This window comes from Natator depressus, chromosome 2 (assembly GCF_965152275.1).
Source record: "Natator depressus isolate rNatDep1 chromosome 2, rNatDep2.hap1, whole genome shotgun sequence".
In the NCBI taxonomy this organism is placed as follows: Eukaryota; Metazoa; Chordata; order Testudines; family Cheloniidae; genus Natator; species Natator depressus.
This window is the reverse complement of record NC_134235.1, coordinates 131,212,782-131,240,223: the sequence shown is the minus strand read 5'-3', so window position 1 is coordinate 131,240,223 and position 27,442 is coordinate 131,212,782. Positions and strand designations below refer to the sequence as shown.

General features: G+C 42.3%; 1 protein-coding gene and 1 long non-coding RNA gene across 5 annotated transcripts in view; one reads left to right on the top strand and one right to left on the bottom strand.

Moving 5' to 3' along the window:
• Positions 1-4,656: 4,656 nt before the first annotated feature.
• On the bottom strand, positions 4,657-14,279 carry LOC141982703 (uncharacterized). Of its 3 annotated transcripts, XR_012638184.1 has the most exons (4): positions 13,563-14,279; positions 13,057-13,287; positions 5,527-5,724; positions 4,657-4,789 (listed from the first exon to the last, which is right to left on the bottom strand). It is a non-coding gene; the product is annotated as an uncharacterized LOC141982703 (long non-coding RNA). The 3 variants fall into 3 exon arrangements; XR_012638185.1 differs by lacking the exon at positions 5,527-5,724 and having other exon boundaries at positions 4,664-4,789; positions 13,563-14,278; XR_012638186.1 differs by lacking the exons at positions 4,657-4,789; positions 5,527-5,724 and adding an exon at positions 7,497-9,622 and having other exon boundaries at positions 13,563-14,278.
• A 126-nt stretch (positions 14,280-14,405) lies between these two features.
• The window catches only part of BASP1 (brain abundant membrane attached signal protein 1), a 72,870-nt gene continuing 59,833 nt past the window's right edge, over positions 14,406-27,442 (top strand). Inside the window, exon 1 of one of the 2 annotated variants that reach the window (XM_074945006.1) lies at positions 14,406-14,637. The gene's annotated coding sequence lies outside the window, so the exon portion shown is untranslated. The remainder of the gene's footprint in view (positions 14,638-27,442) is intronic. The other variant, XM_074945007.1, reaches the window with a different exon arrangement.

Below are 27,442 nucleotides of genomic sequence, written 5' to 3'. Positions count from 1 at the left end.
GTCCCTTCTCTACCACAGGTTTCCTGTGTGACTTTGGACAAGTCATTTAGGCTTACATCTTCAAAGGTATTTACTCTCCTAACTTTGATTGAAATAAATTGAATCTAGGATCCTAAATATCTTTGAGCCTCTAGGCCTGAGTCTGCCTGCCTCAGTTCTCCATGTGTAAAAAGGGGATAATAGAACTTCCCTAGTTTACAGAGGTGGTATAAGGATAAATACATTAGAGATTGTGAGGTGCTCAGATGATGGGGGCCATATAAATACTTAAAGTAGATAGTAGATTTCATCCAATAAATCAATATGGAGCTGTGCCACGGAAATTCTTGGGACTGTTGCCATTGACTTTAGTGGATGCAGGATCAGGTCATGTATAATGTGGGGTTAGGATTATGATCAACATCAGGACATGATCATTCTTTAACTCTTGGCTGGAAGGAACTTTGTTGACAAAATGCCAAAGGCTGAAGCCCTTATTCAGTTCTTCCTCAGGCAAAGGGTCCAATAAAGACAAAACTAAGTGAAAATAGAACCAGGACTTCAGGAACTAGCCTAAATATTGGCAGTGGAGAAGCTGCCCACCATAAGAGCCAATTAACTGACAGGTGTTCAAAATGCGTGGACATATCGTTGTCTTTTTTCCAAATATGCAGAAGGAAGTTCTCTTGCTGTTCAGAAATGAAGAATAATGCGGTCTTCTCTAAATATGCTAAATAAATATACTGCAACTTTTATGAATTTTGCAAGTCCAAAAGGATTTGGTTAGTCATTTTTTTCCTGTTGCTGTTTGTTTTACCATGTACTATGGACTAAATAACTACATAGAAGCATAATATATTCAGAAATACCACAGCATCTTGGGATCTAGATGTCAGCCACCACAATGTTCAAGGGTGTTTGGATCCACATTTTTTGTTCATACAACTCACTCCATTATTTGGATCAGAATTTGGCTTTGTATTCAGAAGTGTTCCGATATGGAAGTTTGGTTCGGGCCCATCATCCAATTAGGTGTTCTGGATTGTTTCTGCATGTGATGAATTGCAGTCATTTTTGTATACCTGAACGTAACCCAACCTATGCAGTTTTAAGATTTGTATTTATCCTCCACACAATAAGCTTTTGAAAATAAAAAGAAAACCAGACCCAAAATATATTGACCCTTAAAAAATGTGTAAGCATGCGTACACGCCTGGGGCATGAAAAATCTAGTCCCCTGAATACAGATTGCACTTTCAAATATAACAACATTGCTAGTAAATTGTAATAATTACCCTACCATTATGAATAGGGGCTCTGTTTTCCAGGGTTTATTCATTTCATTTCAGGGGAGCTTATTTTTTAGCAATTTTTGAGTTTTATGTAGAGGTCCAAAAATCAGAGTTTTTCAGGGCTTTATCTTTGTATATACTATAATGAGTAATCTCTTTGTAATATTTCCCAGTGTGCTCTAACGTAGTACTGTTTCAAACCACACTACGTTAAAAGACACTAGGGAACCTTTAGTGTACACCAGCAGGGTCTACATAGATCAATTAATGCACAACACATTAATGCCCTTTAGAAATCACACCCCCAGCATTTCTGCAGTGTGTAGACTATCCCTTAGAGACAACTAACTATTTCTTGTGTTTATTGATAGGGCCCTACCAAATTCACAACCATGAAAAACGTATCACGGACCATGAAATCTGGTCTCCCCCATGAAATCTGTATAGTATCAGATAAAAGCACAGAAAAGACCAGATTTCATGGGGGAGACCAGCATTTCTCAAATTGGGGGCCCTGATTGAAAAGGGAGTTGCAGAGGACGGGATCATGGTTTCGCCACCCTTACTTCCGCGCCGCCTTCAGAGCTGGGCGGCCAGAGAGTGGCGGCTGTTGGCCAGCTCTGAAGGCAGTGCCCCGCCAGCAGCAGTGCAGAAATAAGGATGGCAATATCATACCATGCCATCCTTCCCTCTGCGCTGCTGATGGCAGCAGCTCTGCCTTCAGAGCTGGGATCCTGGCCAGCAGCCGCCTCTCCCCAGCTGCCCAGTTCTGAAGGCAGCACCTCTGCCAGCAGCAGTGCAGAAGTAAGGGTCGTGGTATCGCAACCCCCCCTACAATAACATTGTTACCCCCCCATTCCTTTTTGGGTCAGGACCCCTAAAATTACAAAACCGTGAATTTTCAGATTTAAATAGCTGAAATCGTGAAATTTATGATTTAAAAAATCCTATGACTGTGAAATTGACCAAAATGGACAGTGCATTTGGTAGGCTCCTATTTATTGGATAAACACTGATTTAATTATTTTTTTTTTGTTTTGGGGTGTTTTATTGGTTTTTATTGGTTAAAACCAAAAATCAGAATTCCAGAGTATGAATCATTGTGCTGGTTTCCTCCCTAGGTGGATGTATGGTATATCCTTGTTTTCCCCCTTGGGTACTGAATTCTACAAAAATCAGATCTTTTGAATCACTTAGGCCTACAAACACTGCCCTTGCTTAACTCTATGCATGTGAACAGGTACGTTGATTTCAGCAGGACTGCTAATGTGCATGAAGTAAAGCATGAGCATAAGTGGTTGCAAATTCAGGGCCTTGATGCTATATAGGGACTATGAAAGGCCCATAGTGCAGTGGAACAAATGTGGTTCCACTGGGCTATGGATAGGGTTACCAGGTATCCAATTTTTGACCAGAAAGTCAGTTGAAAAGGGAACCTGTCAGTGTCCAGTCAGACATACTGACCGGACACCAGAAGTCTTGTTACCAAGGGTGGAGAGAGGCACTGGGTCATCAACCCACGCCAGCCCCTGCTCAGCTGGGGCCACCTCCTACCTGCATCTCGTGGGCAGGCAGGCAGCAGGCTTCACATCAGGCTGCATCTCCCATCCTAGCCCTGGAGCAGAGGGATCCCAGCTGGAGGGAGGGGAAAAGGAGGTGGAAAGGATCCAGCGAGGAGGAAGGACAGGGAGAGGAGCAAGTGACGGGGGAAGGGGGAGGAGTGAGGGGGTGCGGGGCCTAAAGGGAAGAGGTGGGGCAGAGGGTGGGGCCTGGGGGAAGAGGTGGAGCAGGGGAGGTCCAGTTTTCAGAAAGTAGAAAGTTGGCAACCTTAGCTATGGACCTGAATCTAGAGAGGCCACATCACTGAACATGGCAGTCTCCTGAATGGCACAAAGCCAATCACTCTGGAAGAGCAGTCCACGGGAGCACAGAAGGAGGGATGGGGAAGAAAGGGGATGGGGCCCAGGCACAGGCACTGTGGGTACACACTGGGGCATGGTCATTTGCTCCACAAACTGTGGATCTATTGGCCTACAAAGATATGTAGAGGGGCAGTAGCAGCAGCTTATGGGTGTTCTTCCTGTCCACACTATGCAGTAGTAACCACAGGGTGTCCACTACAGCAGACTGGGGCTGAGGGTTGCCTTCTTCAGCCCCAAGTACATGTGTGACCTAAGTGGCTCACACATTCAGGTTGTGTGCTCTTTTTCAGAATTTGGGATTTAGCCGTATTGGAACAAGGATACTTGTATATGTAAACATTCTGCTTCCAGGAATGGAGCAGGCAAATAGGGCCAGTCCCTGCAGACTTTTCTGATGTTATATTAATAAAAATCACATACTCCTTCCTCTGGCCTGTCAATCAGTCATCGAGTGTTTGTGTAATAAAGTGGAGAGATTTATGATGGAATTACTTAGATGTCGGATACCACTCATGGGTGTGATATAAGAACCTAAATAGAATGGAATTTTGTATATATATATATATTGGAATAGTGCCCAAAATGTGCTTAGCACTTACAAACATATAGAAAGGCAAAGGCCCATATCTTCAAAGGTATTGAAGCTCTTAACTTCCATTGAAGCTTGGAGCCTAAATACCCTTGAGGATCTGGGCCAAAGAACTTTTCACAGGAATTTGCAGGCAACACTCTTATAAAATCACATTGTGCTATGAGCTGTGTTGCTGTTATGCTAAGGCTGAGCCCCAGTGCTTTACGAACAAGCCCCAGTAATGACTAAAAAATACAAAATGTGTCAAATACAAAGCTTTCAAAAATACCTCCCCCATACTTTAAGCTTTGTGGGCCCCCACTCATCAGTGTCCTGAATGTGGGGTAGTGAGGTATACTTGTGCAAAGTAGGTGTACATGGAACCAGATTAGAATAGGGTTTTACTCCCAGTCCAATTTTGCACTGGTGTAAATGACTGCATGAAGTGCAGGTCAACAGTGAATTGGACTTTTAATGTATTTTAAAATCCTCTTCATAAAATGGAGTGGCAGACTACCAGCAGTGGTGCATTGACCTTTGAAATCCCAACAGCAGTGCAGTGTTGATCATCATATGGAAAAGGAAAAATGGTCATCATTACTTAAGGAAATCTCAGCATGAGTGAAAATGGTACGAGAATTGACTGCCTTTCCTTCGGTGAAGTAAGAACTAAAGGCTTCTGCCTGAAGCATATGATGAACTGAAAGCACCCCCGTGTGGCCAATTCGTGGAAATACCTTTGCAAGTTGCTCAGAATGAAGGATCTTCCAGATGCCAGGCCGCTGAGGCAGATGGTGCCGTCGGAATTGACAGATGCACAGTTTTGGCTTGGAACGGTGATGGGCTGCTTCTTTTTTAGCTTTTATTTCTGATCACCCATAATCTAAATGGAAGGGGAAAGATTTTTTTCTCTTGCCGCGCTACCCTCTTTCCAACATCTGGAAGAACGGCCACTGGACATTTGTTCATCTCTTTGTTCTTGCTGACCTCTGCCAGGCATTTCTGCCCTTTCCCAGAGAGTGAAACTGAGGAGTAAAAGGGAAGAAACCTTCACTGTTTGCAAGCCCCTGCCACTGATTGCCAGTACTGATCAAAGACATGAGGAGACATTCACTAAAGAGGAGAGGAAAAAAAAATATTACTGGAGAGGCAGGAAATAGGCATACGGGGGTGTGGAGGAGACCTCAGGGGACTTCAGTGTGGATGAAGATGGGTGATAAGGTGTCTCCTGAGGAACTGGCATGTGCTGCAATTCAAGGGGGGTGAGAGCAGAGGAAGGGCTCTGCCTGGAAGTGTTTACAGCCTAAGTATAAAATCAGAAACATAAAGTGGCTACAGTGAGAAGGGGGAGCACAAGGTAGCAAGGAGTTGCGTTTGTTCTCCAAAGGAGGAGTTGAAGATATAAAGGGGATGATGAATCCTGGAGGGAAGAGTTGAGGGGTTTGGAATAAGTATGGGACTGCTGGACTGGGGTAGTGACCAGGGTGTATAGGTTGGGGGAATGGGAGTGGGAAAGGACTGGCAAAGAGGATTGGGGGATTCCATTGTGGCTGGGCTGGTGGGGGTTGGCTGGGGAGGACAGCTGCAAATTGGGTAGGGTGTTTTGCAGAGGGAGGGGCCTTAGGCAGCGGGGCAAATAGTGGACTGATGGGAAAGGATTTAGGAGAGGCCAGTGAGCTGCTGTATGAGAGATGGGCAGCAGAGGCAGAGCTCCCTTTTCCATTACAGGGCCTGCTATCCACCCTCACCCAGACATCTGTACCTCCTAGCACTGCTGTTCGTCTGTTTCAGGTAAGCTTGCTCATCAGTGGTTCCTCAGCATGCAAGCTCCAGGAGGCCTGTGCTGCAGACTAAGGCTGCACTCTCTCCCAATTATGGTTAGGCAACAGCTGTATTTTCTTGGCATCTTCTTAAAGCTCCCAGGGGGCATTAAGCTGCCACCAGTGGCTTTCCAATGTAACTGAAAACAAACCATGTAGCCTAAGTTTCAGAGTAACAGCCATGTTAGTCTGTATTTGCAAAAAGAAAAGGAGTACTTGTGGCACCTTGGAGACTAACCAATTTATTTGAGCATGAGCTTTTGTGAGCTACAGCTTTTCTTTTTGCATGTAGCCTAAGGCTTCCCTAGCACTTCTCCTGCTGACCCCGGCCTGTCCCTCCACACTTCCATTACTTGCAAGTAGAGTGTATGTGTGTGTAAACTGCAGAACCTTTGCAGATTAGGCTGTAGCAAAGAAAGCGAGTGGAGGCTATGAGCAAAGCAATCCACGCTGTCTCAGCTGTGCTGACTGTCAGAAGTTAGACTGTAGCAGGGTTACGGAAGGGAGAGTGGCCTGCCAAGCGTGGGTTTGTGTTTGGTTTGGCCAGGTGTCCCCAATTTGCATATCGTTCTTTAAAGAAGATGGAGTGCTAATTGACAAAGCATGTGCCTGGCATGCTCTCAGTTATGCCCTCTAGCTAATTAGCTGAGAAAAGTAGCTTTCCCAGGTGTAATAAAGGAAAACAAGTAAAAAAACTATCCTGCAAAACCAGTAAAGAGGCAATTATTGGCTCTGCCAGGCCTCTCCTTGGTTTGTCATGCTCCCCCCCCAGCAGTATACTCAGCACACGTTAGTCTTTAATTCTCCAGGTGTGTTAGCTTCCATTTCCCCCGCTCTCCCTGCCCATTTCCCCCAAGGTTATTCAATTGTGATTATTCAACCTATGAGATACCATCTTTCCCTCCAACCCGTCATTGTGTCTGCTTCTATTATGAATAGGGCCCTATTCAGAGCTGGACTCTGAAGGCAGCACAGCCACAGAGCTTCCTGTAGCTGGGGGAGGTACCCAGAGGTGGGTATGATCTCCCTGCACGAAGAGCAGCCATGCAGGGGAAGTGGAAGTCCCATCCCTCACCAGCCAGGAAGACTAGCAGCTGGAACCTGGTGAATGATCGAACCCCCAGCTGGAGTGCCTCCAGCTCTGCCCCACCAATAGCTAGATTTCATGGGAGAGGTCTGATTTCATGGTCTGTGACGTGTTTTTCACAGCCATCCGTGAATTTGGTAGGGCTCTAATTTTGAAGTACAGGAGGGAGGAACAAATCCCTAAAGTTCTTTAGTCTTTTTCCCCCCACTCCCTTTGTGCGGTGGGCGTACTGCTGTAAGACTATACTAGATTCCCTACGACAGTGTGACATTATGTCACTCTCTGCATTATCTGATTGTCTGAGTGCATCACACAAAATGAGCACTGTTCTTTGTCAGCAACTCTTGAGAGACCTGATAAACTCACTACACCCAACACATTGCTTTCATAGTATTTATCCAAAGAGGGTCAAGTGAGGTATCTAATAAAAGCTTATGTCAGACTGATCCTCATAATTATTGTGAGATGTATGCACAGAGGATACATAAGGAGTAATATGTAGGTACTGATGATAGGTTTAGAAATTGTCCCCCAAGCAGAGCTGACAAACAGGTTTCTTTCAGGCAGGAGATAAGATGTATATCTCTGTCTGGTTGTAAGTCAACAGAATGGAAGCTTCCCTCCAACAGGGAAGAGTTCACCAAAGAACAAACAACAGGAGAGCATTTCAAAGGTTTACTGAACTATAATTGGGAGACAAGTAAGACAAAGGGGAAACCCTTTGAAGGGTGTGGGGTGTTCCGTTCATGGAAGTTTGGATCCTAACTTTGACTGGAAATCAACAGCTTTGTCAAGGACTGGATCCTTGGCAGAAAATCTCCTTTATTAATTAGGAAACATAATCCTTGTTAAGTGTAGGGCTAGGATTGCTATAAGTTTTGTTTTATATTTGTAACCATTTCTGTTTCCACTTATTATCTTTACTCGCTGTCTCTTAAAACTTAAACCTTTGATAATAAACTTATGAGTATTCCACTATAAATATATTTCAGTGCTGTAATGTTATAAAAGACCTGATGCTGAGTTGTGCCAGACATGTACTGTACACAGTCTCTCTGGGGACAGTTTACCTGGTAATTTCCGTGTGTGTGTGCGCGTGTGATGGGCGGGACACTTTCAGAGGGGTTCAAGGAATGGGGTGCACTTATTGTTAACCTGCAAGGCAAAGTAAGGGCTGGCGGAGTTCTGTGGAGATTGTTTGGATGGCTGATAGACTGCTAGTATCAGGGAGCTAAGTGCAAGCAAGTCCCCCTTTTGCTGAGACACGGGTAACAAGGTGTCTCACAATTTGGGGAACTCCAAAATAGCATCTCTCCCACTCCTTGTGGGATTCTGAATTCAGATTGAAGAAAGGAACATCACTGACTTTCTGTGAGCCTAAATAGAGCTTCCAAACTCGAAGCTCAGGGCACCCTCTAGAGGTCGCAGCTGATAAACTTACAAATGTTTAATGATAGTGGGTTGATTAAAAATTAAAAGCCAGTGTTGGATGATTTACATAATAAACCCAATAAAACTTGATTACCGGAGTTGTACTGGGAGAACCAGTAGCATAATAGGGGGGAGGGATAGCTCGGTGGCTTGAGCATTGGCCTGCTAAACCCAGGGTTGTGAGCTCAATCCTTGAGGGGGCCATTTAGGGATCTGGGGCAAACATTGGGGACTGGTCCTGCTTTGAGCAGGGGGTTGGACTAGATGACTCCTGAGGTCCCTTCCAACTCTGATATTCTATGAATAGGGAGCCATATAACAGGCAGTTCCTTAGAAAAGGGAGGTTTGGACAATCACAACTTTACTGTATTAAATCATATGCCTTGCAACTATAGTGATATCCTGAAGTGAACACTTAAACATGTTCTGTGAATAGAGCAACCTTGCAGTAAGAAGCAAGGGATTTAAGAGAAATTGACATCCATTTTCAGTTTAAGCTCCTCTGAGAATGTCATTCTTATTTGGGGTATGCACTGTAGTTGTAGCCCTGTCAGTCCCAGGATATTAGAGACAAGGTTGGGGAGGTAATATATTTTTATTGGACCAACTTCTGTTGAACTCCATGTGGCTTGAAAGCTTGTCTCTCTCACCGACAGAAGTTGGTTCAATAAAAGATATTACCTCATTCTTATTTGGAGTATTCATGGTTTCTGCTCTCTTCTGGAGCACTCTGATATTGAACAGTCCCTCCTATGTGTTCCTAGTTCCTATGATCCATACTGCCTTTTTCTTTTAAAAGAAAATGGCATGCGTAGATAATAGTGCACATTGACATTTATGAAGTCCTCAGGAAACATAACAATTTGTTAAAATTCTGAAGTTCATAAAGAGTGTATTCTTATGAACTGTAGTATCTCTTCAAGCCTGGAAAAAATATCGAGCTTACTTTGTCAGTGTGCTCTAAGACTGTAACAGTCACTACTGCTATGTAAGGCATCTGTCTTCTCTTTAAATGGTATGATTTGGTAAATAATGAATGCTATTGAATTATACTTGTTGGCCAGCATATCATGTTTCACAATGCACCTGTTGTTTATTCATGAGAATATTTTGCAAGCATATGAGAACCTGAAACCAAAATTGATTAAGGACTGGCTGCTCACTGGATTTAATTATCCCAGGTGAAAAGTAAAGAACATCACTTTGTGAAACACAGGCCAAATGCATGTTTTGTAACTCCTTGAATAACCTAGACTCTCTTCTAAGTTAGGTAACTTGTTTGTTTTAATTGAACAATGCCTGCCTTAAGCATACAATTTATGAATCTAGCGATGGATGTAGGTTTCACATGGTGCAGAGGTGAAAGGGACGGCATGATGACTCTTCTCAGGGGAGGTTGGATCACAACAAAACCATGTTTCTCCCGTCCTTTTTTAAAATAAGGTAACTTCTCTGTTGTCACTGCCATTAGTCATTTCCTCTTTATGTGCTCTTTTAACCAGCTTGCTCAGTAAAATACACTGGGGAGAAGGAGAGAGTGAAATAAAGATTTGAATACTAACAACTCTGGAGAAACTGCTTCTATGTAATATACCAGTTAAAGCATACTACCCCCCAAATGGCATCCATCTGACTTGGAAAATGGATCCCCTTGCCAATAACTCACAACACAAGTTTGACACCATATAAAGTAAGAGAGTTTAAATTTGATACCTTTTATAACTGATGAGAAATTTTCTTAAAGAACTTTTTCCTTAAATCCCTCTCTAAAGACCCAGGGGTTGCAGAGGAAATTACACAAATTGTAACATAAGAGTCTGGAGTTCTAGTTCAAAATTCAGTATTTTGCTTTTTCTCCATACTTATAGTATCTCAGGCTATTTATTAATAACTGTAAGGTCATCACCCTGCTGATGTTGAGAGGTCCATGAATCTGACATGACTCTGGACAGTTTAACACATTTTAGAGTAGGGTGACCAGACAGCAAGTGTGAAAAATCAGGATGGTGGTGGAGGGTAATAAGCGCTTATATAAGACGAAGCCCCGAATATTGGGACTGTCCCTATAAAATCAGGACATCTGCTCACCCTATTTTAGAGTAAAATCACTCCTCTTTGGCTAAACAGACTGCACAGGTTTGTTAATGCATTTGCCTATGATACATGAAAGAGATTTCGATGTGTAGGGCCATTGTGTGTGTGAGAGAGATACAGTACTTACAATGTAAATAATAGTTGCATACATATCTGCACTAGCACCCCAGAAACCTTCCTATAATAAGTTACTTCATTTCAGACTTCCATTTTTTCCTCTGTTCAGTATGCCTTTAGGAGGAATAGTTTGAAATACTATGCATATTTACCTCATAACTCCATTTTCCTTTGGTGTATATATGGTCGAATCCTGTTAACCCTAAAAATCATGAGTAGATTCAGGGTCATATACGTGAATGAGCATGCATGTAAGAACTAGTGGTACTCTGATTTGGTGAAGGCAGGAGTCCCACCTACCAACCTTCAAATCAGTCTGTTCAGAAGTTATGTACTCCTGTGGACATGGTATTTATCCTACTGAAAAATAACTTGGAGAAACACACACACACGTGTAATGTCTGTGAGCCTGATTCTCCTCTGCCTTGCTTCTTGCATAATCATTTATGCCTGTGCAAAGCCAATGTAAATTGCTACCACCATTCTGAGTGGACTACTCTGATTTGGCACTCTGCACAAGTATAACTGATGAGACAAAATGGAGGGCAAAGGGGAATTGAACCCTATGTTTTTGCCCATATATATAGATGAGTGTAAATGATGTGCAAGGATTGTAGCAAGGCACTGCAATTCTTCCTCAGTCTCCCCACTTTACTTTTTCTGATCTCCATGTGAATAAGCATATCTGATCAAACATATCTTATGAAACCCTGAGGGCCAAATCTCTTTCAGAAGAGGCTGTTTGAGTATTTTTCGTTCTGTAATTTTCACACTAAAACTAAGCAGTTCACTTTTGTTTCCCTGTCCATCTAATACACACTCACTCCCCACCCCACTTCAACATCAGATTTCTGCACACAGCATGTCCAAAGCAGGTGCAGCAGCAGGGTAACTGATGCAAGCTTGTTTAATGTCACTCTTGCCTGGTGTGCTTCCAGAATCTCAGCAGGGCAATAACTGTGAAACTGATCAGGCTCAAGTCAGTCGCACTCTGGTTCAGGTGCCACAGGTGAACACACCTGTGTGTGAGCACTAGCAGCAGTGGCCCTATACACCCGAAAGTGGACACCTCAAAATGTTTGAGAGTGGAGAAAAGCAACATCGGGCCCTTGCAATCAGGCACCAAATTCAACCATGCTGTCTCACTATCTTTCTTGACAAATTCTGCTGGGCATTAGGAGAATATTAGTCTGCTTTGTCAACATAGCCGTTCCTGCAGTGTCATTGTACCTAACTCCAACCTAACTTATATTGGAACTGCTGCTTTAACTTGGTGGAAAATCCCTTCTCATTTTGAAACATGATCCTAAATTTCAGCTCTTGTTACCAATTAACCAGCCTCCCTTAACCAAACAGACTGGTTTCAAGGCTCTGCAGTGAATGGAAATGAATGCAGAAAGGTGTCAAAAAGCCATTTTACATTACGGTATTTTGCCATTTCACCCTACCTAAATTGCAAATGATTGCTTGGTGGAAGACTGTGTGTGAGAGAGAGAGACAGAGAGAGTATACTGCAATGCCTTCATACTGTCTGAAAGAGGTTTAAAAGGTTAGTAAGAAATCTCCTTAACTGTACACATTGGAAGCTGTCAGAAGACATTTTTACAAGTACTAAATTGTTCTAGGTTTACAGGCTTAAAGATATTAAGGGTGGCATTAGTTAAACACTGATTTATGGTAAGACTTTGAATGCCGAGGTTTGTTAAGCTAATAAAACCATTTAATCATTGTATGGGAAGAGGGCAGCATTTTTTATCTTGATAAGAACAGCTACTAGGAAACCACAAGCCCTATTCTTGTGAATTTGCAGCTCTTAATCCCGATGCAGGCTCTCTCTCTAGTTTCTATGGTAACTTGTGGATCTATATTCCAATCACGCCTTCTCTGGGGCTTGCTGTCCCCGACATGAAAGCGAGCCAGCAACACAGTACGTGTGGATTTCTTGACGCTTTCCATTTTTGGAAATGTTCGGGAATGGCATCAACTATTGCATACTGAAAGAGGCAGATTAGCTAGCCTGAAAGGACAAATTTGAAAGCGGAAATTTGCATGTCGCACGCAGATCGTCGTATTTGAATTTCTACAAAAACCCTGGCTCGTCGTTACTCCTGAAATATAGACAATATGTTATGCATAATACTCGAGTGCTAGCTATCACGTTAGCTTTGGCTTGTGCTCACTAACTCTCCCAGTCTAGTGTATTTATGTAATTCTTTGTATTACAAATTCGATGCATCCGATGAAGTGAGCTGTAGCTCACGAAAGCTTATGCTCAAATAAATTGGTTAGTCTCTAAGGTGCCACTAGTACTCCTTTTCTTTTTGTATTACAAAGTATTCATATCAGGAAAATGGGAACTGCATTAGTTTGCTAGCTAGGCGCTCCTCTCTAAACAGCGTGGTCTATTGATTTGTGTACGAGGTGTTTGGAGGGGGGCTGTATATACATATAAGTAGAACCCTTTTCCAGACATCTTCCATTCAACTTGACAGTAAACTTATCAGACGTTCCTAATAGCCACAACGTGTACCTCGTGGTTCCCAGAAACAATTCATTTTACTACGTTATAAAACAAGTCCCGCTGTATTAGAGTTCACTAGAAGTAGGTCTCCTTGCATATAAAATCCTATCCCTGCAGCAAACCCGCTAGTTTAGTCTGGTGTACTCAGATATTCATTTTCTTTGCCTTCAAGTCAGTGGAAGATAATATTTTGGTTTGCTCCCTTTCAAAGTTCTGGCATACCTGTCAACTCCACTGCGTGCCTATGAAGCAGTCGGTCCCCCAGAGGAGATGCCCCAGCCACGATTTTAAAATTTTGTTCAGTGAAACGGATCCAGATTTACGGTGTCAAGACTCTTCTTCCCTTTCACTAGATCGCAAGATCTACTCATCAACGCTGTAGCTAATCCTATCCCGTTACTTGTATTTACAAACTGTCCTGACCTCTTTTAAGGCGCAGAGGGCGTCAAAGTGCTGCAAATAAAAATATCGGGTAAATAGGGTTGGGCTTTTTTTTTGTAGCAATTTCACTGATATGTAGACCCTTAATCAAATAAACAGCTGCGTTAACTGTAAATAAAGTTGTCCCCCCCCCCAACTCAGGTCTTGGGGAAACCTGAAGTTCCCAGAAGGCGCGTGGCCTTCGTTTTCGGGGGTGGGGGGCGCTAGGGGGTATGATCCGGGGGCAGGATCGCCCTACGGTCGCTGCAAGCTCTGAACATGACCGGAACTCTGGCGAGGGGTCAGACCTTACAGAAACTTGCGATCTCCGGGCTAGCTCGTCAACTGCGGGAGCGATGGAGTAAAATCCTCTCCGTTGTCTTGAGAAACGAGTGGGCTTTAAAGGCCAGACCTGGTCCTTAGCTTGTTAATGGAATACACGACTGGTTAGAGCTCTCCCCATTTCCCCGGGATGCCCCCTCACGCCGGGCTTCTTTACTCTCCTCCAGAAAAGGTGACACTCGAGGCAGGCAGCCCAGCTTGCAACTGCACGGACCCATCGCGGCTCCCAACATCACCATGCAACCTCCCGCGAAGGTTTGCCGAGCTGCGCCTAACTTTAGGAGTCCGCTGATCGGCGTGTGCCCCTGCGAGCTGCTGGCCGGTCTGCCGCACAAGCGCAGGGGGGAAGGCTCTTCTGTTGATGTCTCCAAGATGTAAATCCTGTGTTGGAAGTGGCGTGGGAGCTGCTGCTGCTGGAAAGGAACAGCTTCGCCTCCTCGCAAAGGGCACCTGCCTCCCACCTCTTCTCTCTCTCTCTCTGTCTCTCTCTCTCTGTCCCTCTCGAGAGGGAGACGGGCTGTCAGAGATGTCTTTGGGCAGGAGGAATGGTTCCTCGGATCCAAACAACCCACCGCCGGGATCCTTTCTGGGATCCTATAATTTTACACGAAAAAGAGGGTTATGCACCTTCCCAACAAATCCTCCTCTAGCGTGCAAGCCTATATTTAAAACCTTGGGTCAGTGCGCCCCCTACGCGTGAGCGTGGGCAAGCACCTCGCCTGCCTACGAGCTTCTTAAATAAATAAATAAATAAATGAGTGCGTGTGGCTTTTGAACTGCCCACAGACTGTCACAGAGAGAGAGAGGGGGGTGGGGTAGGGTGGGGGAGAGAGAGAGAGAGAGAAATGCAGAGGCAGCAGCAGTAGCAGCGGCGGCGGCATTGCTCCAACAAGCACTAGTCACTCCAGTCCCAGCAAGCGAGCAGGGGAGAGCCACACACCAACTCAGCCCAAGCCAAGCGGCGCTAGGCTACCTAGGACTCTCCCTGTGACACCAGAGCACACAAACACACACAAGGGGAGAGAGGAAAATATAAAAAAGGTAAGAAGCAGCGTCTCACTTATGCCATTTCCGTGGAAGACACCACGAGCTTTGCATTTGATTCTTTTCTGTCTAGATCTGTCTCAAATGTGGGGAAAGGATTAATTTTTTTAAACCGCTCCAGTGGAGAAAGACTAGCAGTTTGGGAGGTGCTTTAACACCCATCTCTTATCAGGCACGCCGTGAAGGGTTCTATTCCTCGAAAGGGAGAGAACGTATGAATTCATGTGAGGCTCAAAAATGGATTAAAATCCAGTCCTTACTTTGAAATGCCTGTTACCACGCGTTGGGTTGTGTGTGTGTGTGTGTGAGAGAGAGGGTGGGGGAACAGGGTGTTTGTAATACTGCGTAATTTTTAGTGACTTGAATTTTCTCAGGAAGATTGCTTTAAACAACACCGCTCCAAACCTACTCATGAAATGAAGGACATAGAGAAGAAAATGAATCCATGTTAAGAACATGGAGGGGAGGAGGCGAAGAGACACCATAGCGAGATAACATATAGCTGATACTAGGGCAATGTCCTAGATTTGGAAGGATGGTTTTCTATTTTACCTGTGGGGCATTTTGGCTTTTGGAATAGGACGAGATAGGGAATGTGTTTGATTAAAATATAAATCTTGACGCAAACCCTCACTAACTGGGAGCTAAATCCTTTTAAATGGAAGCTCAGCCAGTTAGCCTATTGTAGCTTTTAACAATGTGATTGTTCTTGATTAGGCACTAAAAGAGCTTGCTTATTGCTTTAACAATCACGGGTGTGCTTGAAAATGACAGCATACGCGGCAACAATTTTAATCCCCAGACTTGTCAATGCTTTATGCAAATTTTTGGAGGTTTAGCAGCGTTATTTCTGTCTGGGCTGCAGCTAACAAACCAGACGTGTCCCCCGCGCCCAACCCTGCTCTCCTAATGCAGCCTGTATTTCAATAAATGTGCATGCATATGCATCGAATGCTTTCTCTGGACTCCAACAGACCTTTTATTCCCCCCAGTCAAGGCTACATGTCCATGTAATTTTTTTTGCCTTATTCTCTCTCTCTCTCTCCATCAACCCCTTATGATGCAGGGAAGGATCACCTCACCTCACACACAATATGTATTTACAATGAGGGACTCTCTCGCAACTAAGTTACAGATGTCTTTATTGTGTTTTTAGGGACTAATACCAACACACACACACACAACCCGTCTACCACATCAGGTGGGTGTGAATAAACCCCATGGTATTGGTTGTCTTTGCTAACAGAGCAATACTGCAGTCAAAATGAATGAAATTGTACTGTAATTACCTATTCCTTTGTCTTTGCCTCACGCATGCGCCAGAGAGCAGGGTGTGGAGAGAGGGACAAGTCAGAAAGATCTCTCCATCATTAATCAAGCTCATATCAGAATCAATGGAACAAAGGCATTCAGAGATGTTGCAATATACACAAGGAAGCCAGGATGTTTGTAGATTTAATCCCCAGGACATTCCTCTCCCACGAGCTCAAATAATGTTTTAAATAGCATAATATTTTGCTAGGATCTTAATTTTTTCTTATTGGAGAATTTAAAGAGGGAATAAATCACACACCCCTCCAATTCCATGTAATTTTTTTTATCCTGGTAACTACGCCATTGTTATACTAAGGAGAATTTTACTGGTTTATTTTTTTAATGGTACTAAACCTATGTTTTCGGTGGGGGCAACCTTCTCGCCTCCCAAATTTTGATCGACAAAAAGTGACCATGAAAAATGAGGTTGCGGGTTTTGCAGAATTAGCTATCCTTGCATTGTAAACCTTCTAGCAAAATGGCCTTTCGAGGTCTGTGCTGCAAATGGGGTAACCCTATTCGGCTGGCCTGTCTCTCCCATTATTCAGTTTCTTGTGGGAACTGCTGTCTGGCCAGCTCGTAGACAAAGGGGTATTATATAGCAACTCTAATGAGGCAGATCCATTTGTGAGTCCTCGTGGCTGAAGACGATTAAGTGGGTTTAATTTATCTACTGCAGTTAAATTCCATGTTAACCATCTTGTTTAAAAAAAAAAAAAGAAGAAGAAGAAGCCATGCTGCGGGGGCGGGGGACCCTTGCTGTGACAGATCCTACCAAGACTCCATCAAGAGCGAGACTCTCATGGTTTTTAAGGCCGTCTCCTCAAGCACCTCCCTCTGTTTTACTGAGATTTTTATGAGACATTTTCCTCTCATTCAGATTGTCGCGTCTTGACATCTGATCTGGTATTTCTCTTTCCCGTCTCCTCAGAACACGCTCTGGTCAAGGATGGTGATGTAGGCTATGATTGTTTCCTGGTGGAAAACTCTTGGAGGTGGTGCAGATCTTGTAGGCTTTGCAAATTACGACTCTTTTAGGCGACGTGTCTCCCCAGCCACAGAGCGAGAGGATCTGTATGATAAGCTTCTGCCAAAACGAGTTCGTTGTAGGCGACCCCCGTCCCCAAGCCGCGGTCGTTCACCAGACCCGATCTTGGCTGTGGCTTTTGTTACCTCTCCTCCAACCTCGCTTATGAGCATTGGCTGGAATGGAAATCTCACATTCCCAGCCCTCTTGTCCCCAGTGGATGATTACTTCGTACTCTTTTAATGTTCTCATTAAGGGCACTGGTGTGTGGGGCGCGGGGGCAGAGGCACTGGCCATTATCAGAGCCTTTGAATTTGAGGGGAGCCTGTGTACGCCTTGGCGGAGGGACGCATGCCGGACACACTACCCACAGGGCTGAACAGACTTCAGACACGCAGACGATTTTTAAGCACAACTGCTCCCCCCCCCCCATCCCCTCCAACAAAAGTCTCGCAGGAGAAGCAGCAGGAGGCTGGGTGCGGGGAGCTGTGTCGGCGAGGCTGCCGCGTCAGCTGCAGAGATGGAGTTTCCAGGAGAAGTACCTCTACCAGCAGCCTCTGTCAATTGATTCTGGTGCTTAATATAGAGTGGGAGGAGGAGGGAGGAAAATACAATAATAATAATGAATTAATACAACTGGCTTTCAAAGGAGCTGGGAATAGGGAGGGAGAAAAGGAACAAAGGTTCTTGCGTTTCCTGTCGCTCCATGGTTTCGTACAGAACTGGAACTTCCTATCAAGGAGATGCTTGACGTTATGATCTTCCTCCCTGCTGGATTAGGGAATGAGCAGTGTGTGTATGTAGGGGTGTCGGTTTCAGAGGGAGAATGTTAGCTACATTCCATGGTCTGGGGGAAAAAAACAAACACACACCCCACCATGCAGAGACGGGAAAATCATGGTGGTTCCTTCTCTTGGTGTGCGTTAATGTATAAAACAGCTGATTGTGTAATTCAGAGAATTTGTTAGTACATTGCTGCTGGAATTGCACACCACACAGCATTTTTGTATCTAGCTGAATCCCTGAGAATATCATAATTTAATCCCATTACAATAAAATCTAGGCTAAAACATGAGACTATTCAGTTCTGTATTTTGTGTGCAGTATTTTCTTTTTTTTTGCTTTTGCTTGTTTTCCTAGGGGTTTAAAAGTGTTTTGTTTAAACAATGTGCCAACAGATAAGTTAAGTGATATGTTATCCCTGTTAACTATTTCTGAAATGAAGCTTTCAGTTTTTATCCTCCCCCACACCTTGAAAATGTAACTCCGAAATTACATAAGGAGCATGCATGCCTTATGAATTTTGAACCTTCCTAAATCTCTGAAAATATTTGTGTATATCACCTTTAAACATGAAGCTACTGGAATAAATTGTAGTATCCAACTAATGCTTCATGTATTTGTCCTGTCTTCCATTTGTGGATTTTCCCCAAATACAACTAGCCCTGAAATCTTGCAACAGAGTGTTCTGCATGCTGGACAACTTTTAGTCTGAAAAATACTGTTCTGTGACTGTAAAACAGCCATTTTTATTGGCCACGTCTTTACTGAAAACACCAGTATTACAAAAACCTTTCCGCAGAACTTCCCCATCTCAATTTATCTTTGTCTTTAGCAAGATTACTTCCGGCTTAGTGGCTAAATCAGCTGATGAAACAGTTATCAACTATTTATACAGTTAAGACTAACATACACTAATCAAATTTGCATTTCATAGATGCAGTGTAGATGTGTAGGATATCTTTTGATCAGTGTAGTTTCATTGCTCTTTGGATGCTGAGTCTTTTGACTTACTTAGAATATTTGTTCTCGTATCCAGTCTTATTGCAGATGTATGTATGTTTGTATATATTTATAGGCATTAATAAATATGCATTAGTAAATTAAATAATGTGTGAGAAGTAACATCTAAAAATGAACTGCAGCACCAAATGGCTTAGATTCTTTAATGTACTGGAGACTACTCTGGTAACTGATGCAATGATCTTGGCTTTACTGGTCTTATCAGACAAGATTCCTTGAGATATACAGAATGCTAGTTGCTCAGGTTTATTAGAAACATCAGTGTTCATATTACATAATTAATCAGGAAAGCTATATTTTGAAGAAGAGTTAAGACAGGCTCCTAAATCCATATTCGTTCTTGGGCATCCATTTGGCCTTGGGAAGCTGGATCTTGGCTTAGGTCTCTAGTTACTACTGTAATTACTTCTATACATTCTAAATCTAAAGGCTAGATCTTAGTTTTCCAAGCAGGAAAATGGCCGTACTAATTGTTCAAATACAAAGAAGTGATGACTACCTAGTTTTTTCAAGGTCGTTCTGTCTTCCCTTCCCTGCACAAAGAAGAGAGAGAGGAGGACCATAAAGGACCAAGACAGTTCCAAAGTGTAGATGTGTTGAAATAGTTTCTTCCTTGACCAGAGTTTGAGAAACAGAATAAGGGGGAGACTCTGACAAGGAATAAGCCAACAAATCAGTGTGAATACGAGTGAGCCAACAACCAGAGAAGTCAAAGAAGTAATTCCTGAAAGCATTAAAGCCCTGAAAATAGAAACCATATGCAACATAATGGAAGCTTAATGAATTAGGAAATACTTTCAAGACAAAATATTTAAAATGTTTCTTATGGAGAATGAAAAGAACTTAAGATTCATCTCTACCCTACAGCATTTTAGCATCTTGCTAATCATAACTTTCTGGTTCAAAATAGTGATGCCAACTAAGCATCTTATTTCAAAATGGAGAAATTTGGTTAGTATAAACATGTAGATGTTGGTTTTCTGATGTAAAACTCATAACAATTTTTAAAATGGAAACTGATTATATTTGGAAAATGTGTCTCTATTCATATATTTGTCTAATAGTGTGATTTGGTAGATTTTGAGAATTGCCCCCTTCCCCCAGAACTTCTATTAAAAAAAAATTTTTTTTTCAGCACATCAGTAGATATAATTTTCAATATCTGACATAGTCAGAATTTGCCTGAGAGCAAGACGTGTAGTAATTCCTACCTCAAATATGATTTAATGGACTTTAATTCTTGGGAAACAGTTTTAATAACAAAATCCTTCTGACTTAGATTGGCCTTCTTATCTAAGTACTGTCTTTTGATCTGTTTGGTACGCTGCTCTGTAAAATGGATCTAGCTAGCTTGCATACATATATTATCCAACTTTCTTCTAGGCTGCAGACTGCTGTGTACCCTCACCATAACTGAAAGCCATATGGCACTATCACTTATATGCTACATAGTTTGAACTTTAAGCTGGAAACATAAGTGTCACATGGTTTATGTGAGACTATTCTGCTGATCCTGGGATTTTTCATCTTAGTTGTGTCCACCACATAGGAAGTTGGATATCCTTTTGTAACTAACTCTATGTAATTGTAACTAACTCTATGTGAATTTCTCCTCTAGCTATTTAGAGAACAGCACCCATTTGGTGCTGCATACCATGGGCTCTGGCCAAGGGAGTTTCAGTATTAATTAATTATAGGCATAATCTCAAGGGACTCAGCACTAACACTGAAACTTTTAAATGTATAGGATAATCAGATTTTCACCTCCCCTCTTCCCTCATTCTACAGGTATTTCATTACAGAATAATTACTGATAATGTGTTAGAATAACAACTATAGTGACTTTACTTGCTCTGAATAGAAGGTACTATAATGCTCCATTGAACCATGACTCTCAACTACTGGCAAAAGTCAAGTGGCTACAATATAAATCCTGTAAAGCTTCCTTAACAAGGATCCATTTTAATGGCAAAAACGTGCCATCAGCACTAAGTGAAAAATAGAAGTTGCCTTATGTGAAAGTAGTAAATTCAGTGACTAATATCCAAGTTACATTTAAGTAAACCGTAAAATACTCAAAGGGAGGACTCTTCTGGTTGCGTAAGGCCTTATACTTTCACAGAAAATTCTAAATTGACAGATGTAACTCTTCGTTTTATTTAATTGGTGCCTTGATGAAAATGTAGAAATAGGGGCCTGTGTTCAACATTATATGTTGGAATTACTGACCAGTTTAGAATCAAATTAGTGTTCAAATAGCAAGGTGCAATATGTGATCGCCTTCTAGACAAAGCTAAAATGGCTACAGGGGCACAGAGGGGAAACAAAACAAATCTACAGACACAACAGACTAACGATAACAGGGCTGCTACACATCTCTCCTTAGTATCGGACTACTTAGTAAATATGCAGAATGTAATCATCAACTGGGAGGTAGAAGTGCAGAGCATTACGAATGGGTAGCCAGCATGTCAGAGACTGAAACCAAATTGCAGCACCCAGATCCACCTCGTCTGTCCCAGATACCCAGGAGTGCAAGAGGCATACTTTTTCAAACTCTGAGATATAATAACACTTCCTCAAAGCAGAGAAGTGTATAATTGTGGGAGAAAGCACGATAGTATAGAGTAAATTGCTACTGAACTGGCAATGGACATTCACCAATGGAGAGAGGACAAAGCCCCATTCACTATTGTTATTAAGGGGTTTACTGGGCAAATGCTTGATGTACTGAGGAATTGCCCACAAATACCTCAAAGCAATTTTTTTTTGTTTTTGTTTTGTTGACAGGAAAATGTATGCAACTATTGCCAAATGTGTGTGTTAGTTGATTACTGCTGTGAGTGACTTATTTACTTCATGCTTGTTCTGAGGGGAGCAAAATTACACTGGATAGGGAGGAAGGACAGAATGTGCAGAGGGGAAAGCAGTCCTTCTGGTATTCTTGCCTTTTCCTAATGTGACTGAGGTAAATGGGGACGACCTAGTTAATAGATGCTCTAACAGTATGGCTCTTGTGCAGACTGAAGCTGGCAGGGTAGGGGCATCCTACTTAGAGCAGCATCAGTTCTGTGCACGCACTCAGATCAGAGTAGGCATGGCCCATGCTGCCACGGCTGGGAATATGTGCCTGGCTGGGCATGGGCTACAGTTTCCTGTGGATCTCTGCTTTTTCTCTTTTTCTTCATGTCTGCCAGCTTACTGGGACGCATTTTCTGTTTTGCTTCAAAGACTGGAAATAAAGATCCTGTATCTTTATACAGCTACTTAGTCTCTACCATAATCTAAGAGGGAGGATGGAGATGGGAGCATGCTGCTGACTAATCATTTGCAGTGTGCATGCAGTAACTTTGGCCGGGACTGTCCTTTCATGGATTTCTTCACTACCAATGCTGAAAGGGTGGTGATGTGGTGTAGTGCTGCCTTGTGGCATTCTCTCTTTCCCTGGCACATTGCAGAAGCCCTTCTATGATTCTGCGCAGAAGCTGCTTGACTAGGTTTGTGGAGAGAGGTCTTGGGGCAGTAAAGAGCAGGTCACTGGTCACATTCCATGTTCTCTTTGGACTGGCTAGATTTTGGGGTCAGATTTAATGCAACTGTTAATAGCATTAACACTCTCTGCATCCCCTCCATGGGTTCTACTGAGCACCTTCGGGGGGCCCAGCCAAGGGCAGCATGGCACTTCCAGAGCCATGTTGCCGGAATGAAGAACGTGCAGCTGAGCAGCTTGGAGATACTAGTTATCCATATAGATGACTTATCTCTATGGATCTGGTATTGTCCTTCCTGGACAGTACCAGATGGATTGGATGGATGGATATGAGAGTGGATGGATATAAGAGTCTGGGCGGCCTGGTCCCCTTCTCACTCCACATGCCTACCTCGAGAAAGATTTCTTCCATATTAAAGGGGCAATTTACAGTATAGAGATCTCAGTAGGCTCACCCACAAACAACCTGGAATGTAGCTTGTGTGAATACATTACTTTACCTGTTTAATTAATTCTTATGTAGAGGGCCTTCCTGTAAATGCTATCTCTTGCTTCTTAGGATGCTGGAGTTGAGGAACATCCTATCATCTCAGTATAGAAAGCTGGAAGATCCAATTTTAAGCCCAACTGCCCCACCTTAATTGCAGGGTCCCAATGAACAATATATTTTCCAGAACTGATGTCAGTAATTGCTGGCAGGCCCAGTCAAGTATCGTAGTTCACTAGAAGGTGCTCAAGAGATTCTATTCATAGAATAAAAATGTAGTCATAGAATATCGGGTTGGAAGGGACCTCAGGAGGTCATTTAGCCTAATCCCCTGCTTGAAGCAGGGCCAATTGCCAATTTTTCCCCCAAATTCCCTAAATGGCCCCCTCAAGGATTGAACTCACAACCCTGGGTATAGCAGGCCAATGCTCAAACCACTGAGCTATCCCTCCTCCCCATAGAATTCATAGAACATTGAACAAAGTCACTAGAATAGCTCCAGAAAATGAACAGCACAGTAGCTTTTTTCATAGGCCTTTGAGTAATTATTAAGTCATTGAAAGTTCAGCTGTCAATGCTGTTCTCTAGATGAGTCAGTCCCTGACAAACGCATATATAAACAAACTATTGATAGTTATGGAAAGAAGTGCAGAGTTCCTCATAGCAACTCAAACTTTGTTAAACAGTGTACAGTATTGACAGAGTCCTTTAAGGCATAACATCTAAAGCTCTTGTGGTGAAGGTCACTTCCCGCAGTTGGTAGCTTGTTTCCAAGTGCTCAAACATTGCTGCATAACATTTAAAGGTATTTCTTTGTGTGAACTTCTCTTGTAACAGTACTATAACCAAGCAATATAGCCAAGCACAAAAATCTCCAGGTATTTTTGTAAGGTCTCTCTTGTATAGCTGCTATAAGAGCATTGTGGAGTTAGACTTGGGCCCAAATGTTCCCCTTTGTTTGGAGCCAATATGTGGAAGCAGCTCAAAAGTTAGGGGGAAGGAAGTGGAGTGGAGTTTATATTACATGTTCCTCCACAGCTATTTGGGAATAAAGTTGGTTATGTGGGCCAACAAACTGAATAGCCCTCTAGTCATGCCCCCCAAAGGAAGAAAAAATTTCCCCAAAGAACCTGAGTTCCTGACCTTGTAGAGGATTGCAATCTAGAGGACCTCCAGGAAAGCAATACACTGGGGAACCATGGCAGCGTCTCCATAGGCTGATAATAGAATTGTTTCCTTCAGCATCTTCTCCGAACTTTCTGTAAAAAGCTCTCTTTGGCATGAAAGCTCAGGCTTCCTCCTAGTTAAAGGATAACGTCTTAAGCAAAGTGTGTGCCAGTGTAAAGACATTTTTCATGCTTCAAAAAAAATTGTTCTGTGGTGATATGCCTTGGTCTTCCCACCCACCCAACTACCATAGACTTTGTGGCAGAATGGTGATGTTTTTGTACATATGAAGACCAATGAATTTTTGTATAAAATATTCATTGGTCTTCAACAAAACCTAGGTGGCCAGGACTTTTTAAAACATTTGAAAAGGCTGGGTGGTTAATCTTGGAGTTACTACTAATAATAAAGAGCTTTATGAAGTCTCTAGCAACTATACATTCTTCAGGAATGTGTACCCTGCTCTCTAAACTTCATAAAACTAAGTAGCTCTTGTTTAAGGAGCTTACAGCAGACATTTTATCAACATGCCCAACAGCAGCTGTGAAAGAAACTGATCACCTCTGAGTGGTAAGGTTGTAAGTTTGCAGGCTTTGCTGGCTGAGCTTACAATGCCTGCTGGTGCAGCCCATCCTGTGGCTCCCTGTGCAAGGTGCTGATCGCCACGGATGTTACAAGGTACTCTGATTTCATCGATGGCGTTCCTTCCCAAAGTCTACATACACCATAGTGACCACGAGAGTAGGGCGAATAACTGATTTTTTTCAAGTTTGTTGGCAATTTCAAAAAATCCAAAACAATTTGTTCTGGGACAGACTGAACACAAACGTTTTGAAAATTTTTGGCAAATTGAAAAGTTGAGAAATTCATTTTGTGTTTGAAAAAAACATTTTGTTCAGCTCAAAATGAAAACTTTTTTCAAGCTTTTTTTTTCTTTTAAACTTTAAAAAAAAATTAAACCAAAATTCAGAATGAAAAGTTGTTTCATACCAAAAATCAAAATGTGTTTAGTTTTGAAAATGTCAAAGTGAAAAATAATTGGATTTTTTTTAAATGAACAATTCTGTGAAACTTAAATGAATTCATGAAATATTTAATATCACCAAATCTGCTTTAAAAAAAATTTTTTTGCTAAGTAAAAATTTGTCTGGCTCCGTTGACCACTTCAGAGTTCTTTCAACGCTTGCAGAGCTGGGCTTGTGGAGCTTTTCCTGTTCATTTGACGCACTTGCTACAAATGAAAGAACCACATGTGCCAAAATAGGCTCAGGTTTTACTGTCTCCCCACAAGGGTTGGAAGGAGACGACGGCAACCAGCGGTTGTGTAGAATGTAATAAGATGTTTGTTTATAGTAAACAAAATGGATAGCTTTTCTTGTATAACATTAATATACTTGTATCTCCATGTGACAGGCAGGGATATGGGATGAGAGCTGTTAGTTTATGGAACGTTAATTCTTAACCTTAATTTCATTTCCATTCTAAACTCTAAGCAAGAGTTGTTAGATCATAGTATGAAAGCGTGTGTGCGTAACTTCTAACGCAAAATTCTCTAGGTTATGATATTGTCAACTTAAATGCTTTAAATTCCATTTAAGAGCAAGCTAACACTTCTAACAAAATGTAGAAATCTCTCACCCCTTCAATCAGCATAAAAGTTTCTGTATCTCTAACTTTTAGAATTTGAGGACATGTTAATTGTGGGTAATCCTTACAGGCTGAAGATGTTCAGGGAGCAGCATTTTGATTTTTTTTCCCTTCCCTTACTAAAACTAATTTTGGTTTTTAAGGGTAACTGGCTCATGCCTCAGTGAAGAGCTGTGTGTGGTGGCTTGCCTATACCGACACTTTCTAATTTCCAGAACAATCAGACCTCTGTGATTCTTGTGGTGTATTAAACAAATCTCTGAATTAATGCAATTAAACTATATCACAATGAATGGCAATTGCCTTCCAAAGTGCCTGTGTAGTGGGAACCGACATCATATTACAATGGGTGTGGGTTGTGTGGCAAGCTTGTTCAGGGTGGCTATTAGGTAAGGGGCTCCATCCTGGTTGCCTTATATTGCTTGCACTAAAGCAGGTAGCACACTTTCTTTGGATTTGTTTTAACTGCTTGAAACTGCCATCATGCCTGATTAGAGTACAGCATCTATAGATGATGGGTGACATTCGCATGACTGCTATGAGAATTCATTATGAATGCTGTCTAGACAAATGCCGTGCTTGGGCCAAATTAATTCATGATGTCAAACTTCTACAGTAAACATTTCCCAGCTACTTCTGATTGAGATAAATAAACTGAAGATAGAAGGCAAAATTTTGATTTCAGTTACAATCTTGCAGCCATGTTGGCTTCAATGCGATTGTTCCCAAGCATAGCACTTGGTCCAGCATGCTTGGCATTGTCTGCTGTGGTAAATAAGAGGGTCAGTAGCAATGTTGATTTGAATACTTGCATCGTATAGTAAACCTGATGGTTAACAATTAAAAAAGAAATACTGTAAATGCTTTGGCAAACTTTAATTAAACCAGGTTTGTGATTCTGGTCCCTGATTTAATTAGCTGGGGAGGCAGTTAAATATAATCTTGTGATTCCGGACTACTTTAACTGGCTCCCCAGCTAGTTAAATCCATCTGCAGTTCCTAAGAGACTAAGTTGTCAACGTTAAATATCAAGGTTTAGAACACTTCCTAGCTAATTTTACTGCACGTTTGCCAGAAATACAAGTGTGTCACTTTTATCTTAAATATTGTTCTGTTTTTAATAATAAAAAGAACAATTTGCATCTAGCACTTCTTGTAAAAGTGCTTTACAAAAGCTGGTAGGTATTTTCCCCTGTTCTCTGGGTGGAGAAACTGGCAAATAATTGTATTGCCAATTACTGACTGATATTATGGCTTCCATCATTTGAGAGTATGCATGCAGCCTTAAGACTTCCTAGTGTGGGCTCTGCGCAGAACAGGGGGTTAAGCTCCAAATCTGAGGTACATTCTGTTCCCCTCCCACATTCAATTTAATCAAATGTAACTGATTAATACGGGGTGTAAGGCAGTGCGAAAGGTAGAGAGTAATTTGTGAGAGAGTTCAAGTAATTCAAAATTATCTTTAAATTTGATTTATAAACTCTCTTGGTGGGATATAGACATTCCCCTGTGATGGCCCAGAAACTCTGCTTTGCTGGCCGCTGTTTGCACCACCAGGAAAGTGCAAAGGGATCTTAAACCTGTCCAAAATGAGCAGCGGAGGATTCCTCTGGCTTGTTTTTGCTATTTAATATTCCAAATGTGTTACTTACTTGTGATGGGTCACAAGCCACATGAAACAGAAATGTTGTCCTAATGCATGAGCATGCAGATGTGTCTGATGCAAACACACGAGTGACTTTGTTGTTTGAGAACTTTTGAGTTATCATCTTGCTCTAATGTTCACAGAACTTCAGGTACAACTGAAGAAAGCGTGGGGGACGCAAATTAACTTTACAAATTGAATGACCATTGGTAAAATTTTCAA